We start from the raw sequence: 16,157 nt of genomic DNA, 5'->3' as shown, positions 1-16,157 counted from the left end.
ACATTTATAGTAAACCAATCACTGTATTGGGTCTAAGATAAATAAATGTCGACAAATAAAAAAGCAGAGCCCACATACATACCACGCTGACATTTGCATCTGAAAATAATAAGTAGAATCAGGAGTGATCGCTAATAATATTACAGATTCTCCCCAAGAGTCTGTGGCACGGGGAGAAGCACAATACTGGTTTCAGGGATTAGAGAAGCTGTAGTTTGTCAGGTTACAGTGAAAAGACACTGAGAGGGAGGAGGAAGGATACACATTAAAGGTAGCGCCAACTACGTACTCAGCATATTGAGATCCTCTTTTATTTATATTACCAGGTGACTGTGAGAAAACGAAACAGTCCGTGTGTCACAAGACCAGACCATGTGAGTAGACAAGAAAAAAATTATGAAAACTATTTTAGCATTATGGTTCTTGCCAGAAACAAAGATGGCAGCGCAGGAGCATCAATCCATTACCAGTGAGCTAGTCAACCTGTAGCCCTACCTCTTTAGTCATGTTTGTGCCCTGATGTCATCACACGGAAGTGTTTCCTTATGATAGAGGGACGCAGCTTGAGACAGCTAAGGTAAGAGGGGAGTAACGGGCATCTGTAGCGGTTCTATTTTGTCTGCTTTATGTTTTAGTTTATGTCCTCATCACTAGCACTTCACCTTTGAGAAGTTCGCATGAAAAATGCTCTCAGGTTATATTAGCCAAATTGTATACGGACAACTTCATTACACCTAGTATAATAATGAGGTGTCAAACTTTACCAAAGCTTATACTGCTGGTGGTCCTGCCAACTCACACGGTTTGTTGTGTTTTCGCACAGTCACCCGGTGATATACTTTAATCACACAGCGTACAAGGGACTAGTAAGAACTGCAGCACAATCTCACACTTAGTAGCTACTACACTTAAAGTGACACAAAACTCACACTTTTTCTTATATATATCATATAATGTTAAAAAACTTTCAAATTTACTTCGATGATCAATTTTGCTTAATTCTTTTGGTATCCTTTGTTGAAGGAGCAGCAATGCAATATTGGGCGCTAGCTGAACACATCAAATGAGCCAACGACAAGAGATATATATGTAAAGCCACCAATCAGCAGCTAGCTCTCAGTAGTGCATTGCTGCTCATGAGACTTCCTTTGTATGCTTTTTAATCAAAGATACCAGGGGCATGAAGCAAATTAGATAATAGAAGTATATTTTAAAGTTGTTGACATTTAATTTATTTATCTGAATCATGAACAGTTATTTCTATGTCTCTTCTTGCCCCTTAGTCATTTGCACTGCAGCTTTTCCCTTGCCTGAAACCGGCAGTGTGCTTCTCCCCTGTGATACAGAATTTAGGGAGAATCTGTAATATGACATTTCTGCTGCCCAGATACTCTCTCTTAATCTTAACTTTACTGTTCCCAAATGTTCCCCTGCAATTCTATGTTCACAGATTCAACCCATTACTAGGTTTCAAGAAGCTCAATGAATGGAAGATGGTTTGTAATAGAATAGATATGCACAAGGACCTAAGGGCTAGATATATCAAAGCTGAGGGGGACAGGGGCGCGCGTATACGAATTAAGAAAATTTTATAATAGGAGTTAGTTAGAAAATTGCCTAAAATTGCATGCTTTATCTGAATCACAAAAGAAAAAAATTGGTAATAAAGTACAGCTGAAAAGTTGATCAAATATGAATGATTTAACGTTTAAACTGGAAAGAGCTCACCTTCCAATAATTTTATAATTATCTTTATTTCTAATGGTACAAAACTAATGCAGCCATTTTCTGATATAACTGGAACAATCAATTAAAATGATATTACTTTAAAAATGAAACCCTTTATTTTAAAAATCATGATTTAAATTGGAATTTAAATCATGATTTCAGTCAATTTGATTTAAATCAAATCCACCCTGCTCCCAGTAGTGCATTGCTGCTTCTGAGTATACCTAGATATGCTTTTAAACTAAAGATACCAGGATACTGAAGCAAAATAGATAATAGAAGTATTATGAAAGTTGTTTAAATTAAAATGTTCATCATGAAAAAATAATTTTAGATTTTATGTCCCTTTAATGAAAATGGATATTTGTAGTATTAGAAGCTGTATAACGCACTGTAGAGCTGCCTTAGTATCAGGGTGGATTTGATTTAAATCAATAATTAGACTTAAATAAAAGATTTTTCATTTTTATAATGGAGTTTCAGATTAGTTTTCCAGTTTTTCAGAAAATGACTGATTTAGTTATATACCATTAAAAGTGATTGGTAATTATAAAATTATTGGGAGGTGAACTATCTCCATTTTAATAGGTTAATCATTCATATTTTATCAACTTCTCATCTGTACTTTATTAGGAGAACAGTAATTATTACCTTAGTTATAACAATTTAAATAGTTTTATTTAACCAAAACCCCATTATAGGTGTCACTTTCTTTTTTTTACTACTTGGCAATTCTCTCCTCACACTTAGGTCCTTGTGCGGATCTATTCCACTCCAAATAATCTTCTATTCATTGACCTTTTTAAAACTTAGCAAGGTGTTGATTCTTTGTACATTGCACAACAACAATGCGTTTAAAGGGACAGTATACAAAATTAAACTTTCATGAATCAGAGAGAACATACAATTTCCAAAGTACTTCTATTATCTAATTTTCTTAATTTTCTTGATATTATTTGTTGAAAAGCATACATAGGTAGGCTCAGGAGCATCAATGCACTACTGGTGAGCTAGCTGCTGATTGGTGGCTGCACATATATACCTCTTGTCACTGGTTCACCCAATGTGTTCAGCTAGCTCCCAGTAGTGCACTTCTGCTCCTTCAACAAAGGATACCAAGAGAATTAATAAATGTGACACAAAGTAAAATTCGAAAGTTGTTTAAAATTGTATGTTCTATCTGAATCATAAAAGAAAAATTGTGGATTTATGTCATTTTATTGTCTTTCTCAAGGTTTAATAACATTTTTGTAATGAAGAAAAGGCCTGCTAGTTCTGCAGACACAAATTCAGAGTTTTAAGAACTACAAAATCAAGGATATGTGATCATATATATAAATAATCTTACAGAAACCTCTGGGAGAGCATGGCATTGTGAATGGATTAATAGAATTCATTTACAAAAAAAAAATACACTTTAAAGACATGAATATACAGCCTCATGTTACATAATTAAAAACAAATCCTTATTTCAGGATGAATAAGCTTTGGGTTATAATGCATCCTAAATAGATTTCTCCTCCAAAAAGCATTTATTTGAAACAATACTTTTTAAATAAAAATAAATCGGATTTTTTTTAATCATTGTTTTTTTTTATCCACCCTGCTTAGCATGCTTTCCTATGTCCCAGCTGAGCACTAAGATGAAGGCTAACCCATGTTCTCTCAAGTAGGCATTCCTGATACCAATGTAAGCAGTAAATCTCAATGTCAGACAGAGCAGGAGCGAGCTGCACTGAGTGTAATGGCGCGGTAGGGCCGGGCTGTGATTAGACAGCTGGCCAGATGCGCTCAGTGAAAAAAACAGACCCGCTCAGTAGAGCACAGAGAGCGGGTCTGGAAAACACTGTTTTAAATAAATGTTCACAGGCAATATTAGGTTCTATAAAGCTAGTACTAATATAACGTTATAATTCTGCACTATGTTTGCTGGCCCTTTAAGAGCACATGCGCTAGATTTCTTAGTGTTTGGTGAGGACACTAAATCTCTGTATCTCTACTACCCTTTTTTGTAAACTGATACTTGTTTTGCTTTATTTTTGTAAACAAATACATTTTCTTCCTTAGATTATGTTTAGCCGTTTTTATTCTGCTCATTTTACTCCTTGTTTCTTACAGGATATTGATATTAAGGTCATGAAATCTTTCCATGTTAGTTCTCCTTTTTTAATCATTCTTTGGTGGTGGTTGGGTGCTACAATATCTTAATATTGGTTAACATAAAAGTTCTACATTTTAATATTTATTCCGCAGTATTGCAAAATTTGCATTTATTCCTCTTCCTTGTTATATGTTCTGGTATGCCCTTTACTTGACTGTAAGATTAAAGGGACAGTCAACACCAACATTTGTATTGTTTTTTTTTAAATAAAAAAAAGATTAAACCTTTACTGCCCATTCCCCAGCTTTGCACAACCAACATTGTGTATTATTATACTTTATAGCATTTAAACCTCTGAATTTATGCCTGTTTCTAAGCCACCACAGACACATGCTTTTTATTAGCTTTTCACAACAAGAGACTGCTTGTTCATGTAAGCCATATAGATAAAATTGTAATCACACCTATGGGTTGTGGATGACACTGCACTAATGGCAGATAATGCAAGTCAATAGATAATAAATAAATAAATAGCCATGTGATCAGGGGGCTGTCAAAAGAGGCTTCGATACAAGGTAATCACAGAGGTTAAGAGTATATTAATATAACCATGTTGGCTGTGCAAAACTGGGGAATAGGTAACAATTATCTATCTTTTTAAACATTAACAATTTTGGAGTTGACTGTCCCTTTGAAGCCTTTCCTTAGTATGTGTCATGAAGACCTCATGATTTTAGGATGTTATGGATTAATCCTTTCTTTCTTTTCTTTTTCTGCTGGTCGATGAGAGGTGGCACTCTAGTATATCTTAAGACATGTTTTAATCACTTTATGTTACTGGATGACCAAATATGACAGAAATGTTATGTTTAGTATTAAAATAATCTACATGATGTCACAATGGGATTGTTAAGTGTGTGTACTGTATTTACATAACTAAACTTATAAGGTATCCTATAACTTCAGATAGGGCTTGCAGTGTATTTCTATGGCTTGCCATAAAAAGGGGTGGCTACCTTTTGTTGTCCACTCTGGAATGGGCCTGGGCAGAAACCTTACCTCAGGGAACAAAAGTATTTAATGTTGAATTTATCAAAATAATATTGTCATTCTACATGGGAGGCTGTATAAAACGGCGTAAGTGACCATCTTTCCCTGCCAAACTCCCTTGGCACAGATATGTAAGCTATTACAGTATTAGGTTCTGTTATATTTCTCCTTTTAATTTTTTTAAAAACTGTTTTGCTTTTGTGTGTTTCTTAATTCCATTTTTTATATGCATGCAGTGTGACTCTTTTGTTCATAATAAATGTTCCTTTATTACGTTTTTCCATTGTATAATATTTAAACCTCGTTACAGAAGAGACTAGTAATAACAGTATTGCGTTTTTTTTTTAGATTGATTCATGCCAAATTGTGTTTTGGGATTTTTAATCTGTCTGGGTTTTTTTTTTTCTTGGGATTTCCCATATAATTAAGTGGTGGCATCAGATATGGTTTAGGGTGGGTGGCATTAAAGGGGAGTTTTGGCCATTTTTTTTTCTAGGTTTGTTAACCCTTACACCCACTGAACTAAGGTACAGGCTTGCCTGGAGTGGCTTGACTGTAACAAACTGGTTAAAGTGGAAAAGGTTGTTTAATCCTTTCTGTGACAAACTGGGGACTGTTACAGGGTTGGTAAAACCCTGTATGTCACAGTATGGTACAAGCTTTTATAAAAAAATAATTCTATTTTGAGGAGAAAATACAAAAAACAAATTCAGTCTATCCTTGCTGACTAATGTAAAGTATTTATAAAGCATGACATTTGTGCTGACCTTAACTAAATATTTAACCCCCAGACTCTACCTAGGTACACTTTTCAACAAAGGATGCCAAGAGAATTAAGTATATTTTTAATAGAAGTAAATTTGAAACTTTTTGTTTAAAGGAAAATAAACCCCCAGAATTTTCTTTCATGATTCAGACAGAGGCACATAATACAAAAAAAGTTTCAATTTTGCTTTGTCCCTATGTTATTCTTTGTTGAAGAGTTATCTAGATAGGTAGCATATACATGTCTGGATCACTACATGGCGAGAAAGTGCTGCCATCTAGTGCTCTTGCTAATGTGTTACATTCTTTACAAAACTTCTACCATATAGTGCTGCACATACGTGCACACTCCTGAGCTTATATTTCTGTTTTTCAAAAAAGCATACAAGGAAAATAAAGAAAATGTTATAATAGAAGTAAATTAGAAAGTTGTTAAAAAATAAAATACAATTAAAAAGCCATATATCCTAGAATTTCTCTCCTTGCTCCCACGGTTTTTGGATAATTCTACATAAATCTATGAATATTGTTGTTTTGCTCCTAAAAAGACATGTTAGTGGATCGTCAGTTTGCCGGATGGTTCCTAAGATCCATTTAAAGGGATAGAGAGTTCACAATTGAAATGTGATGGGTGCATTTCAGTTTTAAATAGCATTTTTGCAGTATACTTCCATTGGCAAAAATGCTAATAAAAGTCATTACTTTTTTACAGCAGCACCAGAGAGTCAGCAGTGGCTTGCATGGCACAAAGACACAATACACACCACAGCCATCTCTTTGAACTTGAGTACTGGTGCACAAGTCTTTATAGTAGGGCTGCACGATTAATCGCATATGGGATTTAAAACTGCGATTAATCCCCGCGATTTTAAAACCGCAAGAGTTCGCGATTTTTTGCTAAATAAAAAAATCCTCAGAAGTGACTGTAATATTGATTTGTTTGTGATTTCTTGCAAACCAGCTCCATCTATTGGTTGCTTTTAGCACACATTTGTAAAATGGCTGTTTTTACTTTCACTTTCTATTTTCATAAGCAGCCGATCAATCTAGAAGTCTAAAAGCAGAGCACATGCAGGAATGAACAGGAGAGAAAGCCACTTACTTATATTTCCCCCTAGGGACGTCTGCAGTCTGAAACTTGGGGTATGTAAACATTATGGAACCTCTCACACAATCTCCTGCTCCTCTGAGAAACGGCTCAAATACATAGCAGATGCAGTTAACCCCATGGCTCCCAAAAAGGCTAAAACTGCAATCCCCTCTGCTACTGGGTTAACTTAACTGCATCTTCAATGTTACATATATATATATATATATGTATGTAAATATTTGCATAGGAAATTAGTACATCTAGGCAAGTATCCCCGCTTGCTTTTCCCCAGAAATTCTTAATATACAATGTTTCCAATGCACAAGAGAATTGTGGGTAAGATATGCAAATTAGGTATGCAAATTCTCAGCTTTTTTTGCTTCAAAAATACTGTTTTAACACAGCGATCCTTTTAAACAGGAATATGACAGCAAACCGGAAATCACTCACTAGACAAGCCTGTTTCGTTCTTTTTAGAACTCATCAGTAGGAGATAGATTTCTGGTTGCTGCATTGGAAAAGCTATTTTCATGGTTAAACCAAAATTCATTAAAATTATGGGGGGGGGGGGAGATAAAAAACTGAAATTAAAATCCTCCATGTCTCAAAATTAAATCAATGTAAATATTTGCATAGGAAATCAGTACATCTAGGCAAGTATCCCCGCTTGCTTTCCCCCAGAAATTCTTAATATGCAATGTTTCCAATGCACACATATATATATATATATATATATATATATATATATATATATATATATATATATATATATATATATATATATATATATATATATATATATATATATACACACAATCACACACACAGTTGCACACACACACACATATATATATATATATATATATATATATATATATATATATATATATATATATATATATATGTGCAACTGTGTGTGTGATTTTGTGTTTGTGTGTATGTGGGTTTTACTGCTTCATTTGTTAATCATACCACTGTCCACTGTTAGAATGACTGTCCAAGAAAACCTGACAATGTTGTGTGTCATGAGACCTAATAACTGGCTAGTGGCTACTATTTAATCACATCACAGGCAGCAAGTTTTATTTGAACTATTTTGTGGTTTGTATTTTTATGCTCCAAGAGTGTATTGGACATTGAGAAACATGTACATTAAGATTCTGTAGTGTTAAATAAACTTTAGAATGCAAAATGAAGGTGTTATAGTCATTTATAAGAAAATCGCGATTAAATCGCAATCGCGTTTTCTTTTCAAAAAAATCGCGATTTTTTTGGCCCATATCGCCCAGCCCTACTTCACAGCATATTTGCAAATGCCACTGAAAAACAGCAATAACTTTTACTAGAAGCATTTTTCCTGATGGATGTGAACTGCAAATATGGTTCTATTTAATACAAAAATGCACCCACACACACATTTCAGTTTTGACCTTTCTATCCCTTTAATTTTGAAAACATAATTATATAAAAGCAATATAGTTTGCAAAATATTGACTATAAAAGAGAAAAGTAGTTCAGCCCGGTGGTTCTTATCAGATGCAGATTATGTTTCTGTTATGCTTTAGCTAATGGTTTTTTTTTTTCTTTTTCCCAAAATAGAAAGTAGAAAGGAAAAAAAAAGCTTTATGTTCATGAAAGCCTTGGTTCACATCCTACACAGGAATCGGTTTAGTCTTTTTCCGACTGCATTTTTATTTTTTGTGTGATTTAGAGTCTTTTTGTAATAACCAAAATTATCTTGTCCACACTGCTTTTCTTGTTTTTTTTTTTTTTTGTCGTAAGTGGGGAAAATGCAAATACAAATACAAGAGAGGATATTGTACATAGAATTTTTACAGTAACAAGACTGTTGATGATACAGAAATACATACAGTATGTTTGCTTTTACTTTTGATAGGTTGTGTATTGATACAGCAACTTCCTCCTACTCCTATGGCTGGTATGTCAGTATATTATTATTAGGTACAAAGATCAACATCCGTGGGATGTTGGAGTAGAATGTGTTGTAGTTAAAAAGAAATGGAGAGTAAAGTCAAAATTCTATTTTATTATTCAAATAGAGCATGTCATTTTAAGATTTTTTTTATTTACTTCTGTTACCTAATTTGGTAAAAGAAATAATTTCAAAGTTGTTTAGAATGTTATACTCTTGAATCCTGAAAGAAAAAAAACATTTTGGATTTCATTTCTAGATAATGTTTATAGAGAGTTAGTACAAAGATCTTAAAGGGACATAAATTTCAGGATTAAACCTTTATGATTCAGATAAAATGTACAATTAAAAAACAAACAAACTCCAGTTAACTTCTTTTATTAAATTTCATTTATTTTTAGTAAAGTAGCTAATTTTATGATAGCATATTGAGGTAGGCTGAAGAGTGTGCGTCTGACCATATATAACTGTAGTGTTTGTAAATCCAGGTGATTTAGAAATATATCTGACACAGAGTCCATTTATACAGCAACTAACTACACACTTTATTTCCTGGTTCCTCACTCTAACAACCTTGTCCCCGCCCCTGCTTCTTTGCAACAATTATATACATTTCGAAGTCAGAGCACAAACTAGGAAGAAAGCATTATATATTATAATATCACAACAAACACCATATCTCTCCCTTACTTTAGATTAGAAACACAACAATTAAACTAAACATAAATATAACTATATCTATACTATGCTTAATATTTAGAAATAAAACCAACTATATTTCACATAAGTGTTGCATGATGACATTATAATACATCATATGAAAACACTAATATTATTATTTTTCATAGTCTTTAAGGTATTCAGGAGGTCCTCTGTTTTCTCTGAGAGGGTATTTTCGATTAGTATCTGAGGGCTGATCATTTGCTATGTTTTCTTCCCCCCTCACTGCTTTCTGTGTTATCCATATTATCATCATGTTCTAAAAAATAAATTGGGTATATCAGAATCATCATCTTCTGCATCAGATAAGTCAGTGTCCTGTTCTTTGTGTAGTTTCTTGAAGAAAGATGAATTCCGAGTAATTGTATGTCCGTTTCTTACTGCAGTGATAATTGATCCTTGAATTCTAGCAACTGTATATGGGACGACATAATATAAAGTATCCAACTTGTGTCGTCTATCTTGCCAACACAGGACTCTATCTCCAACAGCAAAAAGAGCAGATTTGGTATGATAGTATTTATCCGCATAAGCTTTCATCTTGGCTTTGGCATGACTGTCTTTTTGTATCAAGTCCTTGTTGAGTGTCTGTTAGTGAATCAATTATATCCGGAATGTTTATCCGAAGTTTGCGATTGAATAACAGCTCTGCAGGCGATCTGCCAGTAGTACAATGGGGAGTTGATCGATAGTTGCCCTTAGAAATTTCCCCATAGAATGCATGAATCTTTCAGCTTTTGCATTAGCTTGTGGCCACAAAGGAGTAATGCGCCTATGTTTAAATCCAAGATATAAAGCAAATTTATTAAACTGAGTACTGTTAAATTGGGGACCATTATCTGTTTTAACAATTTTAGGAATTCCCAATAAGGAGACAACTTTGTCTAAAACAGGAATAACAGTGACTGAAGATGTTGAGCTGATAACTTCTACTACCGGGTATCTTGAATATTCGTCTATAACCACCATCAAATAATCTCCAGTAGGTAATGGGCCATAAAAATCTATACTCACATTACACCATGGTGCTTCAGGCAATGCAGACATTTTTAAAGGTTTTTTGTGAGCTCCTGGAGTTGTGGCTTGACACATAATACAATTTCTCACCAACTTTTCTGCTTATTGATCTATTGATGGAAACCACACCTTTTCTCGTAAAAAAACTTTTCATTTTAACTATTCCTTGGTGACCTTCATGTGCTAAGGATAATACTTGTTGTTGTAAACATGTCGAAACGACTATTCGATTACCTCGCAAGATAATACTGTTGTCATTATTCACTCTGCCAAATCTTGCTAAGGACTTCAACTCTTTTCCATGTATTTTGTCAGAGTCAGCTGTGTACCATTTTCCGTTCCGAACTAATACAGTATAGGATCAGATAATGTTGCTTGTTGTATTTCTTCTACACTCAATGCTTTAGGTATAACATGATTAGTAACAAAATTGATATATTTTTCTGCATCCATGGAACTTGGAGAATTTGTGAATTAATCTGCTGATATAGGGTATCGAGACTTATAGTCTGCTGGGTTCTCTTTTCCAGATTTGTAGACCACAGTACAATTGTATGGTTGTAGCCTTAAACCCCATCTTTCTATTCTAGCGAGCGGTTTGGATTTTGGATTATTCCAGATCAACTGTAAAGGCTTATGATCTGTGATCAGTATGAATGGACAACCATATAAATATAAATGAAAATATTCACAACTCCAAACTATTGCCTGAGCTTCACGTTCGGTTTGAGAATAACGCTTTTTCACATCATTTAAAGAACGGCTACCATAAGCAATGATATAATGCTTGCCTTTGTCTCTCTGCGCCAGAATAGCACCTAAACCAACAGGGCTAGCATCTACTAAAAGAATCGTTTGTCGTTGAGGGTTAAAATAGGACATTGTCTTGTCACTGGTCAAATTCTGTTTCAATTGTTGAAAAGCTTGTTGTTCAGTTTCAGTCCAACGCAATGGCATACTTTTCTTTGTTAACTCTCTTAAAGGTGTGGCAATAGTAGAGAAATTAGGGATAAATCGAGAACAGTAATTAACCATACCTAGGAAACTTCTGACTTCACTGGAGTCTATAGGAGGATTTGCATTCTGAATTGCTTCACCTTTCTTTGGATCTGCTGATATGCCTTCAGCTGAAAAGACAAATCCACAAAATTCTAGTTTAGTTTTGTTAAATTCACACTAACTACAATTTAAGGTAAGTTCTTTCTCATGAAGTCGCTCAAAAACTGCAGTGAAATTTTTATCATGGTCCTCTTGAGTAGCTCCAAACACAATAATATCATTGCTGAAGTTCTTAACTCCTGGAATTCCAGATAATGTTTGCTGTATTGCATTTTGAAAAACTTCAGCAGCAGAAGAAACACCAAAACTTAGGCGCTTGTATCTACACAATCCTGTGTGTGTTGAGAATGTAGTTATATATCTGCTTGTTGGATCCAATTGCCTGGTTGAGATCATGAATTATATCATCTAATGTTGGTGTAACGTGGCGCTCACTGATAATGGCAGTGTTGGCTTGCCTCATGTCTATGCAAATTCTTACACTATTTGGGTCTTTGGGTTTTGGCATTGATACTATTGGGGAGACCCATGGAGTTGGCCCCTGCACTCTTTCGATGATTCCTTGTGTTTCAAGGTTTTTGACTTCAGCATCAACCTTGTGCCTTATATTAAATGGTATGGTTGTATTACAGGTTTTATATGTGGATTAATATGCAGCTGTATTTGAAAATCTTTCAATTTACCAATGCCATTGAACAAATGAGAATACTGTTGTACTAACTGATCTGCTACGGATTCCTGTACTCTTTCTAGGTGAAATTGCATTAATAAGCTTTATAAGTCCCAAACTGGATGAAGTTTCAAAACTCAGAAGAGAAGAATTTTGACCCTTTACAACATAAAACATAGTTGCTGTTTTGTTGTGTTTAAATGCACATGTGGCTGTAAATTTACCAATGACATTAAGGGGTTTAGTTGATCCATATGCATATATATATTTTACTCTGTAATAGCTGTGTTATGGTTTTAACATGTGAAATGTTTGTTCACCCACTAAATTAACAGCAGATCCTGAATCAATCAATGCAGTGATTTTAGTGTAATTAATGAGTACATCAACTTGTGGCTGAGTTAGGTTACATCTGTTGTTTACTACAAATACATATTTGTCATCATTGTTTGAATATTGTCCTTTTTGATCAGGAGATCTGACTAGATTTACTTTCCACTGCTCTGATGTATGTGGCTCAGTATTTGATACAATTTTGTTCTACATTGCTTTGCAAAATGTTTAAATTTTCCACATGTCCTGCATTGCTTATTCCTTGCTGTACAAGTCCCATTATGTGGATAGAAACCCCCCACAGTTCCTGCATAACACACATGAGGTCTGGTTCTTTCTTGTGAGCTGTAATGTTGAACTGTCTTTTTGAACTCTATTTGTAATAAACTGATCTTCAGTAGATCTATTTTCTATGTTGCAGCTTGCTTGTCAGCAATTTCTAATGTTCTGCCATAATCAAGCAAATCTTTTAAAGATAGTTCAGATTCTTAGTGCATATTTCCTAAGTTTTGAAGAAGTGCAGCTTTGTATTATCTGTGCTTTAATCTCATTTTCAACATTAGAAAACTCACAATTGTCATACACTTTTTCTCCAGCTAAATGGAGCAGTAAAGCCTTTTTTTTTTGTTTGCATCAGTAACATCCAAAGCAATAAGATAATTTTCAAATCTCTGAATCCATTTTAGCCATCTTGGGCCTACTGAGCTAAGTTCTGCATCAGTCACACACAGGGAAGTTGTATTCATTACATGTAGCCATTCTTGTGGGTATTGCAGCAGGTTACTCACTGTTTGCTGAGACAAAGCAATAGGGTTCAAACATAATCCTCGTCGCCAAAATGTAGTGTTTGTAAATCCAGGTAATTTAGAAATATATCTGACACAGAGTCCATTTATACAGCAACTAACTCACACTCACACACTTTATTTCCTGGTTCCTCACTCTAACAACCTTGTCCCCGCCCCTGCTTCTTTGCAACAATTATATACATTTCGAAGTCAGAGCACAAACTACAGTAGGAAGAAAGCATTATATATTATAATATCACAACAAACATCATAATAACATATTGTTGTAAGCACTGCTGTCAAATGGTGCTCATGACTCTGAGCCTATCTGAGTATGCTTATGTGTAATGGAGCTAAGGTTTGCTTTGATTGTTTCACATATATTGTGAAGCTTGTGGGGGTTTTGTATTTGTAATACAATTCAACATTCTATCCAGAAACAAACAGATTAGCAGTTTTAAGTTTTCATTGTCATAAATATTTGAACCACGTTCTCACCAAAATGAAATAAGCATGACTGCACATTCTAAGATTAATATATAGCTATTAAATGGACATTGGTCACATTGGTGACTGGCATCATTTTGTGACTGCTGCTACTGACTGGCTCACCAACTGTGTCTGCTTGGACCAGCACTTTTCTGCAACTTCCGAGCAGCAGTTTAACTATGTGTTTAACCCTTTTGTTGGGGTTAACCTCTTAACAATGTTAGAACTTTCCATGCTGTCCTCAAAGCACTGTGCCTTAAATTTATAGGAAACCCATTTTTTTTATTTTAAACAACTTTCCAATTTACTTATATTATCTAATTTGCTTCATTCTTTAGATATCCTTTGTTGAAAAGCATAGCTAGGTAAGCTTAGCATCTGGGTGCTATTTACTAATTGGTGACTGAACATTTTATATACATTTTATAATAAGAAATTATTATAGCAGTATATATATATATATTTTTTTTTTTATAGCAGTATTTTTAACCCCTTAATGATCTCGCCATACCATATACGTCGCCTGTCGTTAAGGGTTTTCTTCTTTATAATAGCACTTTTATATTTTCCCTTCTCCCTTCTTGTCACCGGAAATAGCATGGTCTCGCCGCTGGCTACAAGACTGCGCAATCTTCATAGAAAGACCAGCGACATACAGGGTACTTCGCTGGTCTTTAAGGTGTTAAAGGGACAGTCTTCTCCAGAAATTATTTTAAAATCTAGATAATCCCTTTATTAGTCATTCCCCAACCAACACGGTTATATTAATATACTTTTTAAAAAAATTATTTTTATTTAAGGATTGTTACAAGGCATACACGTAATATGGCACAATAAAACTGGATAATAATGAGGTAAATCTATCGCATTACCAAATATTTCCAATATACAATATACATTCCAGAAAGGAGATACAAAGACATGATATGTAACTAGTATGCCTAATTGTCATTATGCCTCCATGATGAGAGACAAGGTCACTTGGGCCTCAGTAAGAAATGGCTGCGTTATAGGAGGTCAACTTTTAATAAAGGAGACCGCTTTTGGATCGATTAATGACAATCCTCATTTTTTTATATTTTTAGTGCAAGTTTTAATATCATTCTAGGAAACCCTTCTAACTTTTAAATAACTCATAATCTAAGAAACTTAGCCCAAATAGTATATAGTGGCTTCTCATGGTCCTCCTATATTGAGGTTATATAGAATGGGCACGCTATAGGGTTATAGGAATTATATTTTTGATCTCTATTAGGATATTGCATCAACACAGTTAAACATATTTATCTTTCAGCAATAAGAACATATATATATTCTCATAAATATAAAGAATCTCTAAATTGCACTGGCCTTTGAAATCATTTAAAGAATGAAACACTCTTGTATATGTAACGCTCCATTACGTAACACACATAAAGCTTTTAGTTTTCAAATGGACTATATAAATGGTCTAATTTTATAATAATCCCCCCCCCCCCATATCCAGTTAGGACACTTTTGGACCTCAATGATCTCTGCCTTATAATCTAGGGGCACAGGCCTCTTTTGGACCTGCATAATGAAAGAAGGAGAACTATCTTTTATAACTACAATACTATTAACCCTTGGGGAAGTCTCAAACATCTAGTGAATGCTGCTGTCTCACTTAATAACTGGAGCAAAGCAAGGCTTTCCCTACTTACCGTTTTAACTAATTTTGAACCATAAAGTGACCGTTATCTATACATCTAAATAAGGGTTTGTGGTCCTATAAAATATATAATATTTTATATATAAAATATATAAATATGATAACACAAACACATGTAAAATGTCATAGAAAATGAAAGGTAAACTGAAAGTGACCACAGGGGTAGGTAACCTTAGCGTACCGGTCAATAGGTATATAGAAACTGAACTAAAAGTAAGCCCAAGGGTCCAGCAATATTAAATATTATAACATTGCCCTCAGCATCAAGTATAACGTCTCTCTTAAAAGTGCCCAAGATATAAGCTCGAGAAGGGGTGCAGTTCGTGATCAATATACTGAGCCAAACATGGCGATCTAAAATCCGCCATTATACTGAACGTGTCACCCAACACTGCCACTTGCACAGATACCCAAGCCCTGGCATCCTCCCAGATAACAAATACATAAATTTTGGATCCAAGTCTATATTTGGGTCCAGCACACGCCACGGCCCTAGGCCACAGCCTATGTAGATTCCCAAGGTAATAAAGTAACATTGAGCTGCCAGCACCCGGTACTCACTGGCCAAGCCGCACACTGGGGAGCCGGCCGCTTTCCTCCCCGCGTGACCCAGCAAGCATTAGCAATCTGAAGATCCCTGCAAGAGTCATCTTCTTGTGTTCCTGCAGAGCATCTGGTTCACATGCGTCTCCTAAGTTTTCCTCTCCAGGGTTAGCTCTCTGCT

The 16,157-nt window shown here is 34.7% G+C and overlaps 1 protein-coding gene across 1 annotated transcript in view; it reads left to right on the top strand.

Moving 5' to 3' along the window:
* The first annotated feature begins 309 nt into the window (after positions 1-309).
* Positions 310-16,157, top strand: part of TBK1 (TANK binding kinase 1) — a 355,855-nt gene continuing 340,007 nt past the window's right edge. The window contains exon 1 of the mRNA XM_053716863.1: positions 310-577. The gene's annotated coding sequence lies outside the window, so the exon portion shown is untranslated. The remainder of the gene's footprint in view (positions 578-16,157) is intronic.

This window comes from Bombina bombina, chromosome 6, assembly GCF_027579735.1.
Source record: "Bombina bombina isolate aBomBom1 chromosome 6, aBomBom1.pri, whole genome shotgun sequence".
In the NCBI taxonomy this organism is placed as follows: domain Eukaryota; kingdom Metazoa; phylum Chordata; class Amphibia; order Anura; family Bombinatoridae; genus Bombina; species Bombina bombina.
This window is presented reverse-complemented; position numbering and strand designations above follow the sequence as displayed.